Raw genomic sequence first — 7,099 nt, 5'->3', positions numbered from 1 at the left:
AAAAAATCACAAAGGAGCTTATTTTTTGTCCTTCTTGTTGAGATACATTTGAAATCGGGATAGACAAACTTTTTATGCTTTTGAAATTGGAATAGATCCATTTTTTTTTTTTACTATGTGATATCACGTATGTATGGAATCTAAAACATATACAAATGAGCCCACCTACAAAACAGAAAGGGACCCAAAAACATAGAAGACAAACCCATACTTACCAAAGGGGAAGAGAGTAGGGTGAGAATAAATTGGGACTTTGGGATTAGCAGACACAAACTACTGTATATAAAATAGAGAAGTAGCAAGGACCTACTGTACGGCATGAGGCTTTCCTGGTGGCTCATGGATAACAAATCTGTCTGCCAATGCAGGAGATGTGGGTTTGACCCCTGAGTAGGGAAGATTTCACGGAGAAGGAAATGACAACCCACTCCAGTATTTTTGCCTAGGAAATCTCATGGACAGAGGAGTCTGATGGATTAACAGTCCACGGGGTCACAAAGAGTCAGAGGTGACTGAGCATGCACACACATTAACTGAATCACTTTGCTGTATACCAGAATCTAACACAACATTGTCAATCAACTATACTCCAATTAAAAATTAATAAAAAATAAAGAATGCTCACTTCATGTTAGGAATGTATGGGAACTATATCATCTTGGCTTGAAAGACTATTTAAAAGGTGGAGAATATTGGACCAGCTCTAAAATACTATAATGAGTTCTTTCCCTTTGCAGCAGTTCAATGATGCCTGTACCTCACCTTTCTCAATATAATTCTTGGGCACCCAGTCAGGATCTCCAACTGCATATGGGTCATTATACGAACTGCAGCAGCCTTCTCAACTTCATAATTCAGTGGTGGCGGAGCCGTCAAACATGGGAATGTCATCCAGTGGAGTATCAGTGGTGGAGTTTTACTATCAGTAACTGGTCCAATAGTGGGTGGTGAGGGTATAGGCATGGCGATGGGAATGCCAATACTGTTGCTGCCGCTGTGTGTCCCTAGTCTCTGACTTATAAAGAAACTCTCCTGCTGGACTAGGTTGACTTCCAAACCTAGCAGGACTTGTCATGTAGTCATTAGGAACTGTTGGAGACTGAACGGGTTCCAGAGTTTTGTAAGGAATATTTCATCCCGATGTTCTGCAGCCTGACATGGAGGGTGTGGTGGTTTCTGAGTAGTAGGAATTGTTCTTGACAGTGCGCCAGTTCTTGCGAGCTGGTTATTTCCATGTTTGACACCATGGCTCACGTCATCCAGAACTGTACAGTCGGTAGGTTTCCGAACATAGCTTACAGGATGCTCCATACTTGCATGAGCTATTATTTTGTACATTCTTGATATATTCTTATTTGTGGTCAAAATACTAATCTCTCTTTGAGCCACTTTCTCTTTACAAATGTCCAGTCTGATGGAAAACTCCATTATCTAGAGCTGAGAGGCTTGGATATCTAGCAATTGGAGCATTGTTAACTAATGCATTTATTTGATAAGCAAGACTAGCTAGGGATAGGATTGTGTAGGCTTTGGTCTCTCCTAAAGCTTTTCTCTTGTCTAGTAGCTGTATGTAGTTGTTTTCGCAGTAGCCTGCCACCCAGGTCAGGTTCTGGTAACCTTCCAGCAGGGCCAAAGGGGATTTCCCTTTCTCTAGCCAATGGGGATTTCCTCCTCTAGTAACATCTGCAGTTCTGCCATTTTCCACCCTTTTGCAATGCTTCCTCTCCTGTTAAACAGAGACAGAGGCAGCAGCAAGGTCCATGGAGGCTACCATCACATCACAAACTGGATACAAACTGCCTGCCCACCCTCCAACTGGGTATTGTGGGACCTCACCTTCTCCTCTTCCTCCTCACTCTCTCCACCTTCCTCCGTCGACTGTGCAGACGCCTCCAGGATAGATCAACTTTTTACAGAAATACTGTTGGTCTCAACTTTTAATAGCTGTTGTTGCTGTTGTTTAGTACCTAAGTCCTGTCCAACTCTCTGTGACCCCAGTGACTGTAGCCCACCAGGCTCTTCTGTCCATGGGATTCTCCAGGCAAGAGTGGGTTGCCATTTCCTACTCTAGGGGATCTTCCTGACCCAGGGATCAACTGGAGTCTCCTGCATTGGCAGGTGGATTCTTTACCACTAGTCACCAGGGAAGCCCTTTAATACATAAAATGCCTCAGGCACTGGAGAACTTTTTCATGAGAGTGTAGAACAGTTTGTAACAAAGTAACAAAATCATTAGAATGTATATTTGCCCCAATTCAAAATAGTATCTTGAGACATATTCAACTCGCCTACCAATTTGCCAATCAAAAAGAAGAAAACTAAAAACTATCACCAATGGAAAATATATTTATGAAGTCAAGTTCTCCTGAATTACTACTTTTGGTCTGTGGTTTGAAGGAAAGAAAAGAAACTTAAAACAGTGCCTTTACAAAATAATGTTTTAAATATGTTATATTTGATATGACAAGTGATGCCCTTTCTCTTCAGCATACAATTGGAAAAACACCTGTCATCTCAGTGCAACCAGCTTGTGTTCTTTTTTTATACCTTGTATTTGCCGATGTCATAAAAAAAGAGCTTTTACATGAACCTCTTTGGGATACCATATAAGGTTTGACTGGAGTCACCAGGTAATGTTACTTTATGGAGTCATCTAACACACAACTATGTTTGACAGCCTCACAATAGGAAATGCTTCCTTAATTATCAAAACTTTAATTAGTTGAATAACCCAGGAGACGTGTAGAATTATTGAGTATCTGTGATATATGGCAGGCAAGACATTACAAATTCAATATGACTTAAGATATAACTCATTGTTTCCCAAATTTGCATGAATGTGACAAAGACTTTGCCTGCTATCCCGGAATATTATACTACATTGAGTGAACCAGGGATTTTTCATATACTGAATAAGGAAGTAAAATGAGTACATGAAAGCTCTTGTTCATAATAGTCAAATGAGTTTAAAATTGAAAAACTTTAACAGGGTTAATTTGTAGTTTGAGAATAAGTTTAAAAATTTTTAGTAAAAATTGAATACCAGAAACTAAAAAAAAAAAAAAAAAAAAAAACTACAAGAAGGAAATTCAGTTGTGATTTGCTTAATTCAGCAAGAAAGTTTTGGGCATTTTGAAGAGGGCAGAGGGCAGATCTTTCAATTCTAGGCCCTGCAGTCACCCTTCCAGACACTTCTGAATTCTTATTCAAGTATATATATGATATTTTCATTGAAAAAGGAAATAGTTTAGAATCTTGGTATCAAAAGCACAAACATTTATAGCTAACTTTATCCAATTGACACCTATGAAATACACAAGCCAATAAAAGCAAAATAAATATTTTTAAGGTTGAACAGAATATTACCCCAAATAGACAACATCCTCAGTCAAAAAACACATATTAATACATTTAAGGCCAAAGAAATAATACAAATTATGATCTCAAAGTACTAATAATCAGTATAAAGAAGTATCTGGAAGATACTTTTTTCCCAAATATTTGAAATACCTCAAAATATTTGGAAATTAAAAAACACACTTTTAATTAAAATGAAAATTTCGGTGTCAATTCCAATATGTAAAGAGCTTAAAAGGCATCACTCTCATCCTTACAAAAAGAAAAATTGAAGCAAAAAGAAACTCAATGAGTTTTCTTGTACCTGTCAGAAAAGTCGCGTGTGCAAGACAAACCACCATCCCAAAATTGAGTGAGAAAGGAGAATCCAAAGGGTCACAACTAAGCTCTTACCTGGAACAGTAACCACTGGAACTGCAAACTGTAAGACTAGCTTGAGAGTGAGATACTCCTGCTGACCCACCACCAGGGGTGGCTATGGGAGGGGCTAGGCACGCTTTTATAGGTTACATATCCAGGAAATCTACCAGGCTGTCAAAGTGAAGATTGCATTAACTATCCCATGTGATGCAGAAGAGTAAAGGGGAGAGTAAACCATTTAAGTCTCACCCAGAGGCTTCTCCATACAAAGCTCTCCTCTGCAGGAGGAATGGCTCTCCTGGAGCCTTATCCTGGAGCCTGGCCATCGAGCCTTCCTGTCTCACCTACAGTGTGGAAATGCTATCCAAGAAAAAACATTCATGAAAGGCATATGCCAGAAACACAAACCCAACGAAATTGGGAGACTTACTTGAAATATTACACAATGGGCACTCATCCTCATATATTACCAGACAACCAACACAGTTCTAGTGTCGTAAAAGTGAACTACAGGTGAAAATGCTGCAAGACACAGCCTCTCCCTGAGGAAGACTACACAGGGTAGCCCAAAGTCAAGAGGGGAAAAAAGGGGGCCCTACAAGAATTTGCATCTGTGAAATCTACAGCTACAGTGAGCATTAAGCAAAGCCCAACTCCTAGCCTGATTAGCATAAAGCTTCACATTTGAACATTACTTACCTCAATTCACATTATGTAATATGTCTGGGTTTTGACAAAAAAAAAAAAATAATATATAAGGCACGCAAAAATTCAACAAAAATTATAGTCATAGCTTTATCAGATATTACACAGATATTGAAATTAGAAAGAAAACTTTAAATAATTACGATTACTATGTTAAGGGGTCTAGTAGGAAAAAAAGATAACATGAAAAACAGAAGAGAACTGTAAAGAAAGGTGGAAGTTCTAAGAAAGGATAAAAGTTAACTGCTACAAATCCAAAACACGATAAAAATAATGAAAAATGCCTTATGTAGTCCATCAGATTCACCATGGCTAAAGAAATAATCAGTGAGTTTAAAGATTTGTTAACAAAAATATCCCAAAGTGAAATGCAAAGAGAAAATGAAAAAGATCTAAGATCCAAAAACTATAGGAAATTTTCAAAAGATACAATATTTACACTATTAGGATAATAGCAAAAAAAGAAAGAAAAACAAATATATACACACTTTGTATATATAGAATATTTGAATAATTATAAATTTTTTTTCCAAATTTAATGGCATACCAATTCCACAACCTGCATCTAGGTATACCATAACCAACCAGCAGAAAACCAAAGACAAAGAAAAATGGTTAAAAGAGCCAGAAATTAAATTGCCTAGAGAGAAATAAGAATAACAATTATGATGGACTTATCAGAAATCATGTAACATTCTACAAAGTTCCTCAGCAATGAAATGTGGGCTGCATTCCTAATGGCCACCACAGTTACAGGGCAATTTAAAATGCCACAGTGTTTCTTTCTGTAAAGCAGAAGTCTATTTCTTCAATAAGCTTTCCTTTAGTAGTTGCAAGTATTTGACTAGATTCCAGAATTGCGTAAAAGTTGATTTTGACAATTTTCCCAGCTCATTAACAGCCCCCAAATTCCTTACTTCTCCATTTTGGTTGCCATCCTTATCTAAAAAAATGTGCCTATGCATGAATGTATTTGCAAAATGCATGAATGAATTAATAATTTCTCAAGGTGCAAGTGTAAATAAATTGCCACAATTACCAAGGGTTACACAAAATGTACAGGAATAATAAAAACCTCAAAACATGAAATTAAAAAGTCTTAGTGGCAAATGTGGGTTTCCCTGGTGGCTTAGTGGTAAAGAATCCCCCTGCCAATGCAGGAAACTCAGGTTTGATTCCTGAATTGGGAAGATCCCCTGGAGAAGGAAATGGCAACCCCTCCAATATTCTTGACTGGGAAATCCCGTGGACAGAGGAGCCTGGTGGGGTCCATGGTGTTACAAAGAGTACGACGTGATTGGGCACACATGCACGGTTACACAGGAAGAGAGTTATGTGAAAGAGAAAAACATTTTTTTCTTTTTTTTTTAAAACAAGGATTTGACAACTGAGCCTATCTAACACAAAAGATGTTTCAGTTGAAAAAATATGTGAGGAACTTGCAATCCTATACTTCCCCCTTGGAGCAATAGCTCCGTATTCAGAGTCAGTGTGCATGGTCTCTATTCTGAGCAGTGTTTAAACCTTTGCAATATTTTATGATAAAATGACCTTTGTCCTTTAATTAGAGGCCTAATGTTTTCATGATTAAATCTACTGGATTACTGTAACTGAAGCATATTTTACACCTAAATGATTTGCTATTTTTGCTATTGGATTCTCTCTTGTCCAAGAAAGGAGAAAAGAAGGAGAAAAATGGAGATTTTCCTGGTGGCCTCGTGGTTATGACTCTGGGCTTTCACTGCCATGGCCAAGGTTCAGTCCCTGGTGGGAAACAGAGATCTGAGATTGGAAATCTGAGACCATGCAAGTCAACCGAAAAAAAAAAAAAAGAAATGGTTAGATGATTTTTCAGGGCTAAACCATCTGTATTGTAACAAGATATTTCCCATATGGATCTATGCAATAACAGAGGATTTGTCTGACTTTACATGGAATATAATATCCTAGATATTTATTACTATTTAAATGTTCTCAATTATATTGAGGTAGTCCTGTGATGAGGTCTGTCAATAAAATTTGGAACAAAGCAAGAAGGTGTAAGGCTGTTTTTGTGAATAGCAAAGCAAACTCAGCCATAGTTCAGCTCTTCTAAAAGCTGACACTTTGATATTTCAGAATCCTATAGAAATGGATGATCAACCATGATTTTTATATGCATGTTTCTCTTGTTTCAAATTTTTAAAAATAAACAGATTTGTGTCTTCTAACAGGGTTGTTACTTCTAACAGGTTATTACTGATTTCCTGATTCAGAACATTCATTTTACGTTATATCTTCAAGACCTTTCTAATTCTTACTATTTATGGACCCATGTCTAAACTAAAGCAATTAATCTAAAAAATGTTGTCCTTGAGACAAGTTAATCATGTCTCCAGAAAGAAATATCATATATACAAAGACCTCCATTTCTTCTTTCTTCACGCCTCCAGAGATTCAAAGAGTTGTCCAAACTGAGAAGAATGAAGATAAATGTGTAGTGAGAAAAACAATTGTAAGCTATTGCCCTCCTGCAATTCAGATTTTTTCAGGAAACTCATGGACATCAGAAGGAAACACATATGAGAATATTTCCCTTCAGGACAGTGTTTGCTTGAATAAAATCCAAAGTCATAAGAGCATACTTCCTACTCTTCAAGAAGTGATAAAATTAGAAGTTAAGATGAATATATCTAGG

At 37.3% G+C, this 7,099-nt stretch overlaps 1 pseudogene; it reads right to left on the bottom strand.

The window, feature by feature from the left end:
• Positions 1-703: 703 nt before the first annotated feature.
• LOC122686037 lies at positions 704-1,698 on the bottom strand (annotated as a pseudogene).
• Positions 1,699-7,099: the final 5,401 nt, after the last annotated feature.

Source organism: Cervus elaphus, chromosome 29 (genome assembly GCF_910594005.1).
Source record: "Cervus elaphus chromosome 29, mCerEla1.1, whole genome shotgun sequence".
In the NCBI taxonomy this organism is placed as follows: Eukaryota; Metazoa; Chordata; class Mammalia; order Artiodactyla; family Cervidae; genus Cervus; species Cervus elaphus.
Note: the sequence above shows the minus strand (reverse complement) of the source record. Positions and strands in the feature narration are given on the sequence as shown.